We start from the raw sequence: 21,548 nt of genomic DNA, 5'->3' as shown, positions 1-21,548 counted from the left end.
ACACAGAATCTGAAGTAGGCTCCCGGCTCTGTGCTGTCAGCACAGAGCCCGACGCGGGGCTCGAACTCACAGACTATGAGATCATGACCTGAGCCGAAGCCGGCTGCTTAACCGACTGAGCCACCCAGGCGCCCCTAAAACATTTTTTTTAATGTTTACTTTTGAGAGAGAGACGGAGTGTGAGCGGGGGAGGGGCAGAGAGAGAGGGAGACACAGAATCTGAAGCAGACCAGGCTCTGAGCTGTTAGCACAGAGCCTGATGTGGGACTCAAACTCATGAACTGGGAGACCATGACCTGAGCTGAAGTTGGACGCTTAACCAACTGAGCCACCCAGGCACCCCTCATTTTATTTTATTTTATTTTATTTTTATTTATTTATTTCAAGTAAGCTCTAGGCCCATCATGGGGCTTGAACTCATGACCCTGAGATCAAGAGTCTCACACTCTTCTGACTGAGCCAGCCAGGCACCTCAGCAGCACTGTGTTTAAAGTGAAAAACTGGATGCCTCCCTGGCTCAGTCGGTACAGCATGCAGTTCTTGACCTTGGGGCCATGAGTTTGAGCCCTACATTGGGTGTAGAGATTACTAAAAAGAATAAATAAAAAAAAATAAACACAGTGCTACTGTGAACATCTCTGTAAATGCCTTTTTGTGTCCATTTGCAAGAATATTTATTGGGCAGTGACTTTTCAAACTTGTTTTATGGCAATTTATAGTAAGAAATATATTTTAAATCCAGGGTAGTAACCATCCGTATACACATATAAATTTCAAGGAAGCAAAATTCTTTAGTAACCTTTCTTAACCTTAGTACATGCATTATACTTTGATGTTTTTCTTCTATGTTATGTGTTTCCTGACCATATGCACAAATGCTGGTCTAGAATCATTAATTTCATTTTATAATTGAATGGGTCATGAACTACTGTTTGATAAGTCCTACTCCAGTGAATTCGTTGAGTAATATACACATTTTCAGTTTTATTGGAACTTGCAAAATTTATCTCCAAAATGCTTCTACTAAATTGCTCCCACCAGTAGTACATAAAACTTCTTGTTTTTCTACATCCTTATCAATTTTTGCCTTTGACAGACTTTCTGGTTTGTCAGTCTGTTGGTTATAAAACTTTTATTCTTTGTTCCCTGTACTTCTGGTGAAGTTGAGCATTTTCTAATATCTGTGTTTTGTGGCTTGCTCTTGACTATTTTTCTATTGGATTGTTTGTCTTTTCTTAGTGATTTATCAGTATTTTACTAATATGTTATCGATTCCAATTCTTTGTTAGTTTGTATTGCAGAAATCTTCTAGTCTGTAGCTTGTCTTTTCAGCTTACTTCTGATATCTTTCATGGGATGTAATATTCTCTGAAATTCTTCTAAAAGTTTTAAAGGTTTGCTTTTTACATTTTGATCTTTATCTACCTAGAATTAATTTTATGTATGTGATGAACTTGGTCTAATACTCGTTTTTATTCACCATATAAATAATCAGTGGCCCCAGCATCTTTTATAGGATAGTCTGTCCTTTCCCCACTGATCTGCAATACTACTTCTATATATCAAATCCCATAACATGGGTCTCTTCTTAGCTCTTTATTTTATTAATTTATATTTACTCTGGTGCTACTAGCAACACATAATCCAATAGATATTGCTTTAAAATAAATCTTTTAAAATTAATTAATTGTGAGAGAGAGAGCGAGTGAGCGAGCACGAATGGGGAAGGGGCAGAGAGAGAGGGGGAAAGAGAGAATTCCAACCAAGCTCCACATTGCCAGTGTAGAGCCCGATGCATGGCTCAAACCTATGAACCGAACTGTGAGATTATGTCCTGAGCCAAAATCAAGAGTTGGATGTTCAACCGACTGAGCCACCCAGGCGCCCCTAAAGTAAATCTTGATATCTGTTAAGACAGGTTTTGCCTTTTTGTGCTTTATTTTCTTTGTTGTATTCTTAGACCTTTACTCTTATTTTTTAAACAGTTGAAGTATAATTGACAGTCAGTGTTACATTAGTTTCAGGTGTAGACATTTGCTTTTAACATGAATAGCTGTATTTGTGTAGTTTCTTAAAAACTGTTGTAGTTTCACAATAAATTGCATTGGATTTATAATTAATTTGGGGGAATTAACATCTTTATGATAGAGTTTTTACTTATGAAAATATTATTTTTTTGTATTTATTCACATTTTCTTTTATGAACTTGTTTTATAACCTCCATTTTGCATATTATCTGTTAGACTTATTCCTAAGTACCTTCAGTTTTTGTTGGTTCTGTGAATGGATCTTTTTATATTGTATCTTTTCTTTGGTTATTGGTGGTGTGTAGTAATGCTGTTGAGTTTTTATTGTTGTTGACCAAATTCAGTGTGTGGACTTTACTGAGATAGCTCAAAAACAATTGCTAAAAAAAAGATTTATGACATTTATGATATTGTTGGATATTTGAACATTGATTAATGATATTAAAGGATCATTGTTAACTTTTGTAGGTATGGAAATGATATAGCTATGTTTTTAAAAAGTCCTCATTTTTTAGAGATTATATACTGGCATATTAATGACTACAATGAGGTGTTGTCTGGGACTTGCTTCAAAGGAAATAGGAAATGAGGAAAAGATGGAGAATGGGGAAAGCAAAAGTGGCAGTGAGTGATGGGTATGTGAGGGTTTATTGCTGTTGAGTTTTATATACTAATCTTGTATCTAGAAACCTTGCTGCATTTTCGTATTTGTCCTACTAGTTCTTTTAAATTTTATTATTATTTAAAAAATATTTATTTTGAGAGAGAGAAAGAGAGAGACATTCCCAAGCAGGTTCTGCGCTGTCAGTGCTGAGTCTGACATGGGGCTCAATCTCAGGTACCTGAGAGGTCGTGATCTTATGACCTGAGCTGAAATCAAGAGTCAGATGCTTAACCAACTGGGCCACCCAGGTGCCCCTTGACCATATGCATTTTTGTCTCTTCAGTCTGTTAGTATGGTATATGACATTAGTAGAGTTTCTAAGCTTGAACGATTCTTTTTTTTTCCTTCCAAGATTTTATTTAAATTCAAGGTAGTTAACGAATAGTGTAGTATTGGTTTTAGGAGTAGAATTTAGTGATTCATTACTTAATATAATACCCAGTGCTCATCACAAGTGCCCTCCTTAATGTCCATTGCATTTAGCCCATTCCCCCACCCACCTCCCCTCCAGCAACCCTCAGTTTGTTCTCTATAGTTAAGAGTCTGTTAGGTTTGTCTCCTTCTCTGTTTTTATCTTACTTTATTTTTCCTTCCCTTCTCATGTGTTCATCTATTTTGTTTCTTAAATTCCACATATGAGTGAAATCATATATTTATCTTTCTCTGACTGACTTTTTTTGCTTAGTATGATATACTCTAGTTTCATCCATGTCGTTGCAAATGGCAAAATTTCATTCTTTTTGATGGCTGAGTAATATTCAATTGTATACATGTATGTGTGTAAATATATATACATGTATATATTATGTGTGTGTATAATCTATATACATACACACCACATCTTCATTATCTGTTCATCAGTTGATGGACATTTGGGCTCTTTCCATAATTTGGCTATTGTTGATAGTGTAATGTTGAATAAGTCTTGACTATGTTCCTGGATAAATCCTATTAGATCATTTATTTTTTATTTATTTATTTTTTTCTATTAGATCATTTATATAATAAATTATATAAACGTTTGCTAATATTTTATTTGAGATTTTCATATCCATGTTCACTAGTACTTTTGGTTTTGATCTTTTCTTGCCCTATCCTTGTCTAGTTTCAGTGTGTTATAGAAGTCTTAGAAAATGAGGTAGTTTTTTATTTATTTCCTCTGGAAAAGTCTCTTGAAGCTCTGCTAAATCTTGCTAATACCCTTTTTTGCAAAAATAAAAAAAAATTTTTTTTGAGAGAGAGAGAAACAGTGGGCAAGAGTGCAGGGAAAGGGCAGAGGGAGAGGGAGAGGTCGAATCTTAAGCGGGTTCCTCGCTCAGCACGCAGCTCAATCTCATGACCTTGAGATTATGACCTGAGCCGAAATCAGGAGTCAGACACTTAACCAACTGAGTGAGCTTTACAGGTGCCCTTGAAAATAAATTTTAGACTCTCAAATCAAATACTTTAATAGTTACTGTTCTGCTGTGTTCTTTTTCTTGAGTAAATTATGTCAATTTTATTTATGCTTATGTCATATCTTTTTCAAGTATGTTAGCAATATAACACTATTTATATAATAAATAGTAAGTAACATAGGAGAAAGTTACTTGTAAATCTACCATCCTAACTACTTAGTCTTTTCTGTAATTGCTTATGTATGAAATAGGTATGACCACGGGGTGCCTGGCTGGCTTAGTTGGTAGAGCATACAGCTCTTGATCTCGTGGTCATGAGTTCAAGTCCCATGGTGGGTGTAGTGATTACTTAAAAAAAATTCTGTTAAAATAAAATAGGCATGATCAGTGTGTACATAAGACTTCTGTACTTTTACTTTTTTAGTCATTATGAAAGCATAATATAGTAGATACTTGTTCTCTTAAGTGGGTAAACAATATTTCAGATTGTTATTCTACCTGTGTAGAACTTTTTGCTTCCAGTTTTTTTTCACATTTCCACAGAAAGTGGTGTATTGCCTTTAGAACAAAATAAGATACTTTCAGAACTTTTTTTAGTGGGGGCACCTGGGTGGCTTAGTCGGTTGAGTGTCCGACTTCAGCTCAGGTCATGATCTTGCGGTTTGTGAGGTTGAGCCCCGTGTCGGGCTCTGTGCTGACAGCTCACAGCCTGGAGCCTGCTTCAGATTCTGCGTCTCCCTGTCTCTCTGCCCCTCCCATGCTCATGCTCTGTCTCTCTCTGTCTCTCAATAATAAATAAACATTAAAAAAAATTAAAAAAAAAAAAGCTTTTGTTAGTGAAGAAAAACCGTTAGAAATTGAAAACTTTTCTAAAATATTATTTGGCAGCTGATCAAGTAGGCCCTTTAACTTAGCAAACTTACTACCTGCAACTGTGTGGAGCCCAAGCTGTCCGATTAGATACAGCTAACTGCTTAGAAGTGTGGCTTGCGCTTGTGGCCAGAGTACCAGCTATCACGTCTGACCTCCTTGGCCTTGACACCAGCAGTACTTTTTCTCCAGCACCCACTCACAGCTCTTCCTCACCACCCCCTGCCTCGCAGCCCTGTACAGGACCCTGTTGAGGTGTGTTTGTTAGGTGTTGCCTATGGGGCAGGCAGGGGGCCAGGCTACTTTGGGGGCAACAGAGGCCAGGATCAGCTCCTGAGAGCCTGGCACTATCCAAGGAGAGCCAGAGGCCCCACTGCCAGTGCTGCCACTTCAAACCTTCGTCTGGCTGTGGGGCCACCATGCCTGGTGTAGAGCAGGTGGGGGGCTCCCAGCAACTACAGATGTCTGAGGTAGGAAAACAAGACTGCCAGCTTGTGGCAGCCCCAACAGTGATCCTCAAGGGCTGATCTTGGCCTCCAACCCTGGCTGAGGAGAAAAGGGACCACCCATTGTCCCATAGGAGAGAGGCCCTCCAATTTTTTTTACTTATTTACTCACTTCTGTGGTAATTTAGCAAACTATCTCAGGCAGTGAATAGAATGCTGTCCTACCCACTTTTACTCTAGTTAGGGGAACAGGATCTTGTCAAGGGGATAGAGGGACCTCCTTGTGGCTAGAGTGGTCTGTTTTTAGAGTGGAATGTGGATGGGGCTAAGGGAAGGGATGTGTATAGGCCCAGGGGAGGATGAGCTATGCTCTGCCTGGGGAGTTGGGAAAGCCTTCTCGGAAAAGGTGAGAGTGGAGCCATAAATAAAGCTGCAGTGAACATTTGGGCAAAAGCAGAGTTTTTTCAGAGGGGTAGGATATCCGGTCATAGAATCAGTTTTTTTTTCTTTTTTTTTTTTTTTTTTAAATGTTTATTTATTTTTGAGACAGAGAGAGACAGAGCATGAATGGGGGAGGGGCAGAGAGAGAGGGAGACACAGAATCGGAAGCAGGCTTCAGGCTCTGAGCCATCAGCCCAGAGCCCGACGCGGGGCTCGAACTCACGGACCGTGAGATCGTGACCTGAGTTGAAGTCGGACGCTTAACCGACTGCGCCACCCAGGCGCCCCATAGAATCAGTTCTAAGGATTGAATGGTTAGGTCCCTTTGAGTGCAGGTCACTGTACCAAGAAATCCAGTTGTCCTTGAGTCACATTCAGGTAAATTTGCTACCTCGAATGCCTTTTTCAAACAAATATAGCAAATCAACAGCCTAGCCTGTGAACTTAAAGTTGTAAGCATTTCTACAAATGTTTTTAAGCTCTTATCTGGTGTACTGACAAATGATTATAACTGAGGGTGAAGAGATGTGGATTAGAGTCTCATATACTCTAATTACTTGGGTTTACTCGGTCAAGTTACTTTACCTCTCCGAGTCTCAGTTTCCATGTAGGCAAAATGGGGAATTATAATTGGATTATGTGGATTAGATAGGATTATTCCTGTGGGAGCATTTTGCATTCATTGCCAGGAAAATACAGCTACTAGTTTTCTTCTTAATCATGTCTACTATAAAAATGAAAACATTATGGCCAGTTTGTAAGAAGTTTTAGGACCAAAAGTATATAAACTTAACATTTATAGTCCTGTATCCACTTCATGGATTATCTAGTTTAATTTTCCAGTTAACAGTACCATGAGGTATGGGTGCTGTCATTTACCTTATTTTAAAAGTAAGACAAAGGGGGCTCAGAGAGGTAATGTTACTTGCTTAAGGTCACACAGGATTAGGACTGGGATTTGAACCCAGATAGACTGAGTTCATGGCTTCTCTGAAAAACCCAAATTCTCTGGAGTGTTTAATGTTAGACTCCTAAATTCTATTTATTTATTTATTTATTTATTTATTTATTTATTTATTCATTCATTCATTCATTCATTCAGTCTCCTGACTCCTGTTTCCATTATCAGAAACAAATTCTGATAATGTTCATTTGAATTCCTAATGCAGAGGACTGGACATTTGTTTGACTCTGAATGCTTTGAGAAATAATGGAGGAGGGACGCCTGGATGGCTCAGTGGTTAAAATGTCCGACTCTTGATTTCTGCTCAGGTCATGATCTCAGGGTTCCTGAGATTGAGCCCTGAGTTGGGCTCAGTGCTGACAGTGCGGCACCTGCTTGGATTCTCTCTCTCCCTCTCTCTCTGTCCCTCCCCTGCTCACACTGTCTCTCTTTCTCTCCAAATGAATAAATAAACCTTAAAAAAAAAAAAAAAAACAACAGAGGATTTGTGGCCCTTGGTGGCTGGTTCAGTTGGTAGAGCATGCGATTTTTCTTCATCTTGGGGTTGTTTGACCCCCATTATGGGTGTAGAGATCATTTAAAAAGAAATAAAGAGGCAGTGACTTAAAAAATAATAATGGAGGATTTGTTTTATTATCTTTATTATTTATTATCTTTGTTATTTATTTATCTTTAGAAGTGGTGGTGTTTTTACCCTGATAAATGATTTGTTTATATTACAATAAGTAGTATATCTGCAGGGCAGAGCCACATGTTGAATGTGTGTTTTTAGTACATTGGGATAAGATGCGGTAGTGGGATTAGGGTCTAACTCTTCATCACTTACTTCCTTTTGATTTTTAACTTCTGAATCCTTGGATTTTTTGTTCTTATTTTGAAGAGACTAAAGTAAATGAGTGTCAGCTTTTTTATTATGAAAATTTTCAAACATAATGAAAAATTGAAAGAACAGTGAGATAAGCACTATACCTTCCACTTGTATTTACTAATTGTTAACATGTAGCCAATTTGATTCATACACTTTTTATAATTTTATTAATCATGATTAGTAATAATTCCATAATATTTAGTGTCTAGACCATATTCAGATTTTCCTATTGTCCCAAGAATGTCATTTTTCAAGGTTTCTTTATTTTAGAGAAAGAGAGCATGAGTTGGGGAAAGGGGCAGGGGGGACAGAGAGAGAGAGAATCCCAAGCAGGCTCCACGCTCAGCTCAGAGCCTGACACAGGGCTCAATCCCACAACCCTGGAATCAGAACCTGAGCCGAAATCAAGAGTTGGATGCTCAACTGACTGAGCCACCCAGACACCAAGAATTTTTTTTTTAATTTTTTTTTAATGTTTACTTATTTTTGAGACAGAGAGAGACAGAGCGTGAACAGGGGAGGGGCAGAGAGAGAGGGAGACACAGAATCTGAAACAGGCTCCAGGCTCTGAGCTGTCAGCACAGAGCCCGACGCGGGGCTCGAACTCACAGACCGTGAGATCATGACCTGAGCTGAAGTTGGACGCTTAACCGACCGAGCCACCCAGGCACCCCAAGAATGTTGTTTTTAGAAATCGAGGTTTACTCAATCAAGATTGGCACATTACATTTTTTTAACATTTTAAAAAAAGTTTATTAATTTTAGGAGAGAGAGAGAGAGTGTGTGTGTGTGTGTGTGTGTGTGTGTGTGTGTGAGAGAGAGAGAGAGGTGGGGAGAAGCAGAGAGAGAGAGAGAGGGAGAATCCCAAGCAGGATCTGTATTGTCAGGGCAGAGCCTGATGTGGGGCTTGACCTCATGAACTGTGAGATCATGACCTGAGCTGAAGTCAAGAGTTGAACGTTTAACAGACTGAGCCATCCAGGTACCCCCATTTTTTTTTAAAGATTTTATTTTTAAGTAATCTCTGCACCCAATGTGGGGCTCAAACTTACACCCTGAGATCAAGAGTTGCATGCTCTTCCGACCGAGCTAGCCAGGCACCCCTACGTTTTTGGTTTTATGTCTCTTTAGTTGCTTTTATTCCATAATCCTTCACCCCTTTCCTAATCCCTCCCCCACCATGGCATTATTTATTTATTTTTAAGAGACCTGAACAGTTTCGTAGAATATTCCATATGTGGGGTTGGTCACATTGTTTTCTCATGTTGAATTCAGCTTGATTCATGTATTCTCTTATACTTCCTGTAAACTGGAAGTTAGATCTAGACAAAAGAGTAAACATTTTTTTGCAGTGTTTCAGTGGTAATGATGTGTGTTTCATATTGTATCACATCAGGGGACACACAAAACTGGGTTGTCCCACTGTTCCATGTGGTGACTGCCATCCCTCACCATTTTAAAGGTACATGTTTCTCTGTGAAAGTAGTAAGCAATTTGTGGGGATGCTTTGGTATGTTTCAATATCCTGTTACCCCACACCCTTTACCTAATGATTTCAGCATCCATTGATAATCCTTACCTGAGTAAGTTATTACACTGGCAGTGGAAGAATAATGATTTTCTACCTCTGTCATTCCCTTTATGTTTTGTGTTTTATTGGTTGACATTCTCCTGCAAGAAGAACTTTTCTTTTTTCTTTTTTCATTGTTAAGAATCACCAAGACTGAGATTATTTAGTGTGGTGTTGTAGTTAGTTATATTCATTATTCTCTTTGGTGCTAAAATTATCCGAGAGTTAGCCAGTGGGAGGCCTTTTAACTGGGTTCTTTGTACTTTCAACACACTCCTATTAGTCCTCGAAGTATTTTCTTATTTTCTGGTACTGCTAGAAGCCCCAGATTTATCTTGCACATGCCCCGATCCAGACCCTGGACTCTGCCATTTCTCCAAGGAGTCCTAATTCCTTTCAGTTGGAAGTAGTATTTAGAAATTAAGCTTTGGACATTGGGTGTGTTTATTCCCGCTACAATGTTACTGCTTTTTGGCCTTTTCAGTGGATGAAGCTAAGAAATAAAATTTTTGAAAAATTGTGAGTTCATTTTGGTATTTCCAATTTAAATTTAATATTTGGTAATTTATATTTTGATTTTTCTTTTTGCCTTTTTTCTCTTACATTGAAAATTTTTATTTCTTTTTTTTTAAGGTTTTATTTTTTAAGTAATCTCTATGCCCAGTGTGGGGCTTGAACTCACAAGCCCGAGATCCGAAGTCACATGCTCATAAGGAACACCTAACGAATTCTCTTATGCTACGCTTTTGCCAGTCTATAATTATTTGATTTGATTATTTTTTATTTTTTATTTTTGTTCTTTTAAAAGTTTTTTACAAATTTATTTTGAGGAGGGGAGGGGCAGAGAGAAAGAGGGAGAGAGGGAGAATCCCAAGCAGGGTCTGTACCATGGCCAGTGTGCAGAGCCCAACTTGGGGCTCAAACCCATGAAACCACGAGATCATGACCTGAGCTGAAATCAAGAGCTGGATGCTCAACCAGTTGAGCCACCCAGGCACCCTTCTTTAAGACTTTATTTTATTTTTACTTATTTATTTTAAAAAAACTTTAATATTTATTTATTTTGAGAGAGACAGAGAAAATGTATGCACACATGCGAGTGGGTGAGTGGCAGAGAGAAAGGAGAGAGAGAATCCCAAGCAGGTTCCTCACTGATAGCATGGAGCCCAATATGGGGCTCGATCTCATGAACTGTGAGATTATGACCTGAGCCCAAACCAAGAGTTGGATGCTTAACTGGCTGAGCCACCCAGGCGCCTCAGAGAAATTATTTATTTAATTAAAAAAATCATTTTTTTAATGTTTATTTTTGAGAGAGAGAGAGAGAGAGAGAGAGAGAGAGAGACTGAGCGTGAGTCGGGGAGGAGCAGAGAGAGGGAGACACAGAAGCTGAAACAGGCTCCAGGCTCTGAGCTGTCAGCACAGAGCCCGATGCAGGGCTTGAACCCACAGACCGTGAGATCATGACCTGAGCCAAAGTTGGACGCTTAACTGACTGAGCCACCCAGGTGCCCCTAATTTTTTTTATTTTTAATTAGTTTTGAGAGAGAGAGAGAGAGCATGAATGGGTGATGGGGGGAAAGAGAGAGGGAACCCCGGGCACCCCGAGAAATTTTTTTAATATTGTAGAATTAGATAGTTATGTGAAGGACTGACCATGCCAGGCTCTCCATATGCAGCTTCTCCATTAAATCTCAGGAAGCTATGTTGTTATGTTGTTTATTGTTTCAATTTTATAAATGAAGGAAGAAACCAAGGCTCACAGAGGTAAGTCCTTTGTTCCTAATTTCACAGCTGGTGACTGGTGGAGCTAGGATTGAACCCCTGTTGATCTGACTCCAAAGCCTGGGTATGCCTCCTAGGTGATTCCTTTCCCTAGTGATATTTTCCTGAGTGCTCTTCCATGTTTTCTGAATTTGCTGCTAGGTTGCCAAAAAACAAAAAAGACATGAAAAGGGTTAAAGTATTTTTCGAACCTCATGTGACAGTAGATGTGTAGGGAGATACAAATGTGATCCAGAGTGGGTGAGAGGTCTTTCTTGATTAATGCTGTGATATTTTTAATAGGTCTGTATCTTTGATTTATTTGATCTGAAATGCTTATACAGAAGCCTAGTTTCTCTCTTGTCTACTACACATATTATACTTCTGTTAAACAACAGTAGTAATGGCAGCTAACATTTGTCAGAGATTTGCTTTGTGTCAGGTATGATGCTAATTGCCTTAATTGCTTAGGCAAGCCCATTTAGAACTGAAGCTCAGAAGTAAAATGACTTGCCCAAGATCACAGATTAATCACTGATGAATCTGAGACTTAACCTGTTTTTTAAAAAAATGTTTATTTATTGGGGTGCCTGGGTGGCTCAGTTTAAGTGTCTGACTTTGGCTCAGGTCAGGATCTCACAGTCTGTGGGTTTGAGCCACATGTCCGGCTCTGTGCTGACAGCTCAGAGCCTAGAGCCTGGTTCAGATTCTGTCTCCATCTCTCTCTGCCCCTCTGCCACTTGCGCGCTCTCTCTCTCAATAATAAATAAGAGAGAGAGAGAGAGGTAGAGGGGCAGAGAGAGGGAGAGAAAAAGAATCCCAAGCAGGCTCCATACTGTCAGCACAGAGCCGGACGCGGGGCTTGATCCCACAAACTGTGAGATTATGACCTGAGCCTAAATCAAGAGTTGGATACCCAACCTACTGAGCTACCCAAGCGCCCCTAACTTGGTTGTGTTAGACAACTGTTTTATGTATCTTACCAGAAATCATTTGTAAATCATCTAAGCCAGTTTTTCTTAAATTCTAGGGTCCCAAAGAAATCATAGATTTAGGATTTTTATTATTTAGGGAGGGGAATTTGTAAAATAAAGATTTAGATTTTCCATGGAGGTTGTTACTTCTTAAAAAAGTTTATCTCACCAAACAGGCTGTGGAGTACTGATAAGAATTCATCTTCTAATTTTGGACCTACCACTTTGGGACACACTTTCCAGATATCCATTTCCTACTCTCTGGATGGCATAATCCTGCCTGCCTCTTTACCTTGTGCAGATGAGCTGACTTAAGATGTGAGAGGCTTCAGTCTCCTAGCAGTGATGTTCGGTGGATAGAACAGAAACTGCTAGTTCTGCCACCCTCCGCCTTTTTCCTATCATCTATCAGGAGCACACCATCTGCCTTGAACAGTAGGCCTCGCCTTCTCTCTGTTCTACCCAGAACATGGTGAAAAACTCCTTCTGTCTGTTGCTTTCCTAACTCTTTGGCACGTTTCCACTGCTTTGTTTCCATTTAAGTTGATCATGGTCTCTTTCCATTTTTTTGTACAAAGGATTTTAAAATCTGAGTTTCATTGTGTCCTTAGCTCTTGTCTCACTTTTTTTTTTTAAATTATATTTAAGCACTGGGGTGCTTGGGTGGCTTACTTGGTTAAGCATCTGACTCTTGATTTTGGCTCAGGTCATGATCTTACGGTTTGTGGGATCGAGCCCCACATCAGCACAGATCCCATTTGAAATTTTCTGTCTTCCTTTCTTCTCTGCCTCTCCCCTGCTCTCTTTCAAAATAAATAAATAAAAAAGATTATATTAGAATTATTTGCACTGATCAAGTCTGAGTTTCTGGTTCTTATCTCTTCACTTCTTGTACCATCTTTTTTTTTTTTTGGTACATCCTTTTTTTAAATGTTTATTAATTTTGAGAGAGAGGCACATGCAGGGGAAGGGCAGAGAGAGAGGAGAGAGAGTGAATCCCAAGCAGGCTCCACACTGTCAGCAGAAAGCCCAATGGCAGGGTTTGAACTCTGGAACCATGAGATCATGACCTGAGCCGAAAGAGTCAGTTGCTTAACCAACCGAGCCACCCAGGTGTCCCATGGTAATTCTATTTTTAACTTTTTGAGGAACCTCCACACTGTTTTCCAGAGTGGCTGCACCAGTTTGCATTCCCACCAACAGTGCAAGAGGGTTCCCCTTTCTCCGCATCTTCGCCAACACCTGTTGTTTGTTGTGTTGTTAATTTTAGACAAGAGTGGTTTTAGTGGAGCACTGGGGACAAAATCCTGATGGGCATGAGTTCAAGAAAAATGGGAGAGAGAGCTGGTGTGGTGCACAAATGGAGGAATTGGCCATTTATAGGAGCAGATAGTTCATTTATTATAAAGGGAAGAGGAAGACTGGGTGTACAGATGGAAATGGAGGTTGACTTGTGGGATTGATGATGGGAGCATGTGTTTTTTCTTTTTCTTGTGTGTGTTTTCTATTTTAAAATTGAGTTATAATTTATATACTGTACAGTTACATGAGTCTTGCCAAACTCATAGTCATGCATGCACCACCACAAAATGTAGAGCGCTTTTATTACCCCACAAAATTTCCTTGGATGCCTTTCTACTCCTTCTGCCATTTCCAGCATCTGTTACCCACTGATCCTGTCCTTGTCCATGTAGTTTTACTTTCTCCAGAATGTCATATAAATGGAATTGGACAGTGTGTAGCCTTTTAAATTTGTGTTATCATATTCACTTACCATAATGCATTTGAAATTCATCCACACCTTTGCATGAATCAGTAATTTCTTCATTTTATTGCTGAGTAGAATTCCATTATATGGATGTACCACAATTTATCCATTTACCTGTTCAAAGATATAAATTGTTTCCAGGTTTTACTAAATAGGAATACACTTTTGCTTACAGATTTTGTGAGAACATAAGTTCTCATTGTCTTGGGCAAATGCCAAGGAGTGTGATTGCTGGGTTATAGGTTAAATGTATGTTTAACTTGTTGAAAAACTGCCAAACTTTTCCAGTGTGGCTATTCCATGTTTGCATTTCCACTGGCAATGCGTGTGAGTCCCAGTTGCTCTATGTCTTTGCCAGCACTTGGTGGGATTCTTTTGTTTCCCTCCTTTTTTATTTTTCTAAATTGAGTTATAATTTATATACCATAGATTTACTCTTTTAAACCATACAAATCAGCGGTTTGTAGCATATTCACAAAGTTGTACAATTGTTGCTACTCTAATTTCAGAATATTTTTGTCACCCCGAAAAGAAGCCCTGCATGCATTAGCAGTCATTCCTTTTTCCCCTCAGCTTGCCCCAGCCCTAGGCAATTACTAATATACTTTCTGTCTCTATAGATTTGTCTGTTCTGGGCATTTGCTCAGAAACTGAATCATACAGTGTTTTTCTTTGTGACTGGCTTCTTTCACTTAATATATATATTTTTTTTAATTAAAAATTTTTTTCAAGAATCATTTTTGTCGTAGAATATATCAACATTTTTTTTAAGTTTATTTGAGAGAGAGATAGGAGAGCAGATGGGGGAGGGGGCAGAGAGAGAGGGAGACTCTGAGGTCTGAGGTGTCAGTGCAGAGCCTTATGTAGGGCTCGAACTCACGAATTGTGAGATCATGACCTGAGCTGAAATTAAGAGTTGGATGGTTAACACACTGAGCCACCCAGGTGCCCCAATAAACATTCTTTTTGATGGGTGAGTAACAATATTCCATTATAGGGATATACTATATTTTGTTTATCCATTTATCAGTTGATGAGTGTTTGTGTTGTTTTCACTATTTGGTTATTAGGAATAATGCTGCTATGAACATTTGTGTATGAGTTTCTATGTAGACATATATTTTCATATTTCTTGTGTATCTACCTAAGAATAGAATGGCTGGGTCATATGCTAATTATCCTGTTTAATCTTTTGAGGAATTGCCAAATTTTCCCCTACAGCAGTTGCGCTGTTTTACATTCCCACCAGCAGTGGGATTCTTTTTTTGATTGATTTTATTTTTTAAATGAAATAAGGAAATCCTCAGCTAAGGTTGAAAATCAAAAGGAGGAGGGCTTGGGTTTGAGGAAAGAAGATATTAGGTATGAAATGTCATTTAGGAGAGTGAAGAGGGATTGGATATGAGAAATGTGGTAGGATTGCTGATGCCATCAAATGCCACTAAAGTCCCACTGGAGGTTGGTGGTCATGGAGTTTTTCAGTAAGCTTTTTATGTTATTTTATTTTTTTAAGACTTTATTTTTAAGCAGTCTCCATGCCTAACATGGAGCCCACACTCAACCCTGAGATCTAGAGTTGTATGTTCCACCGACTCAGCCAGTCAGCGTCCCAGCTTTTTATTTTAGAATAGTTTTAGATTTACAGAAAAATTTCGAAGATAATACAGAGTGTTCCCATATATGACACACCCAGTATTCACCACTCTTAACTTTGTACATTAATAATACAGAAATGTAAGGTACATTTGTTACAATTTATGAACCAATATTGGTATATTATAATTGACTAAAGTCCATACTTTATTCATACTTCCTTAGTTTTCCCCTAATGTCCTTTTTCTGTTCCAAGAACTCATCCTGGATACAACATTGCATTTAGTAGTCCTGTCTCCTTAGGCTGCTTTTGGCTGTGTCAGTTTCTAGATTTTACTTGTTTTTGATGACCTTTTATTTATATCAATGTGGACTCCTACTTCTTTTACACTTTGTGTTGTAATCCAATACTGCTTTATTTTGTTGCTCTTGTTGTATTGGGAGCTCTTTCAGTTGGCTCTTGTGTCCTTTTTGTTTTGTTTTTTTTTTTTTAAGATTTTATTTTGAAGTAATCTCTGTACCTAATGTGGAGCTTGAACTTTACAACCCTGAGATCAAGAGTGGCATGCTCTATGGACTGAGCCATCCAGGTGCCCCTCTTGTATTCTTTTGACATACTCCAATGATCACTCTGTGTGTGTGTGTGTGTGTGTGTGTGTGTGTGTGTGTGTGTGTGTGTGTGTGTGTAACACTTCCTTCTTTCTGTCACTACAAAATATTCTAGGCTCATCTTGTATATTTCCTGTCCCAATCCTAGAATCAGCTAAGACCTCTGGTACCTTTTATTGGAAAATGGTATTAGACACAGAGATTTGGGTGCTAGGTATGCTCATTGCTACTGAGGAATTGTTGGTTCTAGTCTCTGGATTATTATTCTTAGAGTAAAAGACAATATCTGTATTTTTTTATTTTTTGAGAGAGAGAGCTCAAGTAGGGGAGAGGGGCAGGGCGGGGAGAGAGAGAGAGAGAGAGAGAGAGAGAGGGAGAGAGAGAGAGAGAGAGAATGAGGATCTTAAGCAGGTTCCATGCTCAGTGTGGAACCCTGTATAGGGCTCGATCCCACAACCGTGAGATCAAGACTTGAGCTGAGATCGAGTTGGATGCTTAACTCACTGGGCCACCCAGATGCCCGCTCCCTTTTTTAAACAGTCAAGTTCAAACAGTTTTAAACAAGTTTTAAACAGCTCAACAAGCTAGAATGTCTAGAACCCCCTTGGAGTTTCCCTAACTCTTTTCTTCACCCCATCATCTACTCCATCAGCTAATCCTGTCAGATTCACCTGCAGAATCTGTCCTGACTTTTACACTGGCTGCCACCTCCACCCTCCTGCTCTGGCCTCAAGCTTCCATCATGGATCTTCTAGACCTTGGCACTAGCCACCTAACAGGTCTCCTGCATCCTTCTGTACTGAGCTTCCTCCTGAGGCTCTTTTCCACTCAGCAGCCAGTGGTAGGCCCTGGATTTTTATTTTTTATTTTTTTTTTCCTTCCCACTCCCTCCTTTTATTTTTACTTCTATTTTTTCTTCCCTTCAACCCTGAATTTCTATTTATTTTTATTTTTTATTTTTTTTGAGAGAGAGAGCATGAGTGAGCTAGGCACAGAGAGAGAGGGAGAAAGAGAGAGAATCCCACAAGGGGCAGAGAGAGAGGGAGAGGGAGAGGGAGAGAGAGAGAGAGAGAGAGAGAGAGAGAGAGAATGAGAATGAGAATCCTGAATCCTGAAGTGGGGCTTGAGCTCACCCAGTGTGGGGCTTGCAGTCACAAACTGTGAGACCATGACCTAAGCCAAAGTCGGATGCTTAACTGACTGAGCCATCCAAGTGCCAAACTCCTGAATTAAAAAAAAACAACACTTTGAAAAAAAAAAACTTCTCAACGTTTATTTATTTTTGAGAGACAGAGAGAGAGGATAAGTGGGGGAGAGGCAGAGAGAGAGAGGGAAACACAGAATCTGAAGCAGGTTCCAGGCTCTGAGCTGTCAGCACAGAGCCTGATACGGGGCTTGAACCCACAAACAGTGAGATCATAACCTGTGCTGAAGTTGGATGCTTAACTGACTGAACCACCCAGGCGCCCCCAAAAAACTTCTTTGATACTAATTTTCATGGTCATTTACAGTTGTAAGACTTTGATTGAATTAATAAAAGAGCAAAGATGCTACTCTTTTTAAAATTTAAAAAAAAAAAAATTTTTTTTAAGTAATCTCTGTACCCAACATGGGGCTCAAACTCACAACCCCGAAATCAAGAGTTGCACACTCCAGAGGCACCTGGGTGGCTCAAGTCGGTTAAGCGTCTGACTCTAGATTTCAGCTCAGGATTGATCTCACAGTTTGTGCGTCCGAGCCCTGTGGTTCATGGGTTCGATCCCTGCATCGGGCTCTGCACTGTCCGCATGGAGCCTGCTTGGGATTCTCTCTCTCCCTCTCTCTGCCGCTCCCCTGTGTTCTCTCTGTCTCAAAATAAATAAATAAACATTAAAAAAAAAAAAAAGAGTTGCACGCTCAACTGACTGAGCCAACCAGGCACTCCATTTAAAAAAACTTTTTATTGAAGTATAATTTATATTAGAGTGCACAGATCTTAATTGTGTAGCTTGATGAACTTTTATACATGGATACACGTGTATAACCACCACCCAGATCAAGATACAGACCTGTTGGGCACCTTAGAAGACGCTTTTTCCCCACACTGAGTCATACTGCCTGCTCCGTATCCAAGGAGACCACCTTTGGTGGTCTTGCATTTCAAATGAGACCCATTAGCATGTTGAGTACGTTCTCTAGCCCTAATCAGCTGCCTGGGTGGAGAATGTGGAGAATCTGATTTACCTAGGTTTAGGGTTTATCCAGGCAGGTCTGATGGAGGGGGAGAAGAGGCCAGGGAGTTGGAAGGAAGTGACATCAAAGGATAGGATTTCCAGGGTGAGAGTGAAGGTGACAGCAGGCAGAAGGAACGATGTGAGCAAAAGTATTCAGGGCTCAAGAAATATGTGTTCTCAGAATCTGGCCAGGGAACACATCAGGAGTGCTCGGAGATTGGGCGAAGAAAGGAAAATGTTAAGCAAGAGAGAGAGACACAGATTCTTCTTAGGAACAGAAAAATAGTGATGTTTATTTAGTTACCAAATATTTACCGAGTGTCGCTGTATCAGGCCCTTTGCCAGTGCTGATAGAGGGGCATAGGTTGCTTGGACGCACTGACTGTTCAACTGTTGCTGGTGAGGAATGATTCGGATGGAGAGGGGAGATGAATTCAAGACACTTCCGGAGTTAGAAGTGTCAGATGTTGATTAATGGAAGTAATGAAGGAGTAGGGAAAGAGTTAAGGCATCCAAAACAGTACAGTTTTTCTGCAGCTTAATAGTCAGCCTTTTGTTTTTCACTAAATACAACTTCCATTTCCATCCTCTCTCCAGCAAAGGCTGGGGATGGCTTAGAATGTTACTTTTGTGCATAGAACTCTTTTGCTTCTGGTGTCGTGCACAGAGCCAAGAATAAAGGCACACTCTGATTCTTGAAGTAAATGCGTGCTGTATATTTGCAGAAAGGGTGATTATTTATTTATTTTAATTTAATTAATTAATTAATTAATTTTTTTTAACGTTTATTTTTGAGACAGAGAGAGACAGAGCATGAATGGGGGAGGGTCAGAGAGAGAGAGGGAGACACAGAATCTGAAACAGGCTCCAGGCTCTGAGCGGTCAGCACAGAGCCCGACGCGGGGCTCGAACTCACGGACCGCGAGATCATGACCTGAGCTGAAGTCGGCCGCTTAGCCGACTGAGCCACCCAGGCGCCCCAATTTTTTTTTAAATGCTTATTTATTTTTGCGAGAAAGTGCACATGCATGCCAGTGGGGGAGGGGCAGAGAGGGAGGGGGACAGAGCATATGAAGTGGGCTCTGTGCTGACAGTAGGGAGCCCTATGGGAGGCTTGAACTCACAAACCACAAGATCATGACCTGAGCCAAAGTTGAATGCTTAACTAACTGAGCCATCTAAAGCACCTCAGAAAGCTGTTTATATATATAGTAAGAATATGGAAGCAGCCTGAATGCCCAACCCCTGCAGGAAAGTTTAGGCAAATTTTGAGCTAACCATCAGGTAGATTATTGGATGGCCAAGACAAAAGACATTTTTATGGACCTGTGTCACTGCAAGGATATTTACACGTGAAGTCAAATTAAGAGAAGTCCTCACTGACTTAGTCGGAAGATCTGGATACTGATCTTGGTTACACCTCTTCCTAGTCCCTCTTTTTTTTTTCTTTTTTTAAAAGTTTACTTACTTATTTTGAAAGAGAGGGAGAGAGTGAGCGAGTGAGCAGGGGAGGGGAAGAGAGAGGGAGAGACAGAATTCCAAGCAGGCTCTGCACTGTCAGCACAGACCAACTCGGGGCTTGAACTCACAAACTGTGACATCATGACCTGAGCTGAGATCAAGAGGGGGATGCTGGGGCGCCTGGGTGGCTCAGGTGGTTAAGCATCTGACCTCAGCTCAGGTCATGATCTCTCAGTTTGTGAGTTGAAGCGTCATGTTGGGCTCTGTGCTGACAGCTCAAAGCCTGGAGGCTGCCTTGGATTCTGTGTTTCCCTCTCTCTCTGCCCCTCCCCCATTCATGCTCGCTCTCTCTCTCTCTCTCTCTCAAAAATAAATAAACATTTATTGGCTTAACCAACTAAGCCACCCAGGCGCCCCTCCTAGTCACTGTTTTGAGTCTTAATTTCCATATATGTAAAATGCGTGCAGTGATAAGGACAGCTGCTTAAGTGCTCATGAAATTGTGGTAAAGATCCAGTGAGATACCTTATGTAATAGCAGTTATAACCCCCACAGTAAGTGACACACATCTGTTATTAATAGCCATGTTAGTGAGTGCTGACCAGTTGGAGTGGGAACTCAGAGGGAAATTTTTATCCTTTCTGGTCCTCTCCCCTACCCCCACACCCTGTAATGTTTCTTCAGTTTGTATTTCTGGTGTGTGTGTGGGGGGACCAAATAGATTCCTGCCAAGCACTGTCTAGCTGCTCTAATTTAAGCATGTGCACAGTGTGTAGGGTTGGGCAGCTTAATTTCACTCATAGGACTGAGCAGCAGGCCTTCTGGGATTTGAAGTCATTTACTGTGGACAAACCAAATATTGTCTCCCTGTGTTAGATCTGCACTGTTCTCTGCCTTTCTGGACATGTACATGGCATTATTCTCTCTCATTTGGTGTGAGCTTCACTCTCCCAGAGTCCTCTCCTTACCTTGGTGGAGCTCTAGAGTAGGTTGACTTATCTGTTATCTTAGAGCAGTGTTTCTCAAACTCAAAAATAGGACTGGTGCCTCTGACCTGTATACTATTTATGGATCCCACTTTTGGTAGCATTGGAGCAAAATGCTACTACATTAGCTCTGATAAAGATGGTCTAGATTATGGAAAAGCACAGCAAAACATTCTTCATGGAGACTTTGTGGACCACTAACTCTGTTCACCAGCACCCTGTGGTCTATGGGCTGCTATTGGGAAACAGTCACTTACGGCCCAGCTGCCCGTCCTTTCAAGAGCTATGGAATCCATATGGTTCCTGTGCAGCTCTCTGCATAGTTTTCTGTTTCCTTTGTCACTTTCAGTTTTCTGCACTACTTTGTCCTCTTTTGTGCTTCCATTCCTCTGTACCTATGCTGATTTACTCATACTATACCCAGAAATACTCGCTAGCCTCACTGCCTCCTTGATCACCTGGAAAATGCCTCTTCATCTTTCAGAATTGAAATCGAGTGTCTCCTCTTCACTAGCATTGTCTTGACCTCTCTCCTTCTTCCTTGGCCTCTTAATTTCCCTCTGGTCCTAGAACTGGTCTTTTGCTCCTCTGCACCATGCTTAACCTTAAGTAGTCTTCTGTTGTTGCACTTCATTATAATTACTTCGGCGTATAGACAGGTTTATTCCCCTGAGGATACTGTAGTGACTACGAAACAGATACTTTATGGTTTTCTGTAGTCTCTTAGGGAATTAGACCATAAACATAAGCAAGTAAATGGAGAAACACATGAAATAATTATACATTGGGGTAAATGCTATGAAGGAAGCAAATGGGAAACTGACATAGACTGGAAGGAGATGGGAGCTACTTGAGATATGGTAGTTAGGGACTCCAATGCTGTAGGAATGTTAGGCTGTTGCCTAGGAAGAGTAAGTAGGCAGGGAGAAATGT

General features: G+C 40.2%; 1 protein-coding gene and 1 non-coding gene across 4 annotated transcripts in view; one reads left to right on the top strand and one right to left on the bottom strand.

The window, feature by feature from the left end:
• PHF20 (PHD finger protein 20) overlaps positions 1 to 21,548 on the top strand; it is a 169,954-nt gene that overhangs the window by 48,636 nt on the left and 99,770 nt on the right. The window lies entirely within an intron of this gene.
• On the bottom strand, positions 5,418 to 5,548 carry LOC122237543. The gene has a single exon (XR_006216145.1).

This window comes from Panthera tigris, chromosome A3, assembly GCF_018350195.1.
Source record: "Panthera tigris isolate Pti1 chromosome A3, P.tigris_Pti1_mat1.1, whole genome shotgun sequence".
Lineage (NCBI taxonomy): Eukaryota > Metazoa > Chordata > Mammalia > Carnivora > Felidae > Panthera > Panthera tigris.
This window is presented reverse-complemented; position numbering and strand designations above follow the sequence as displayed.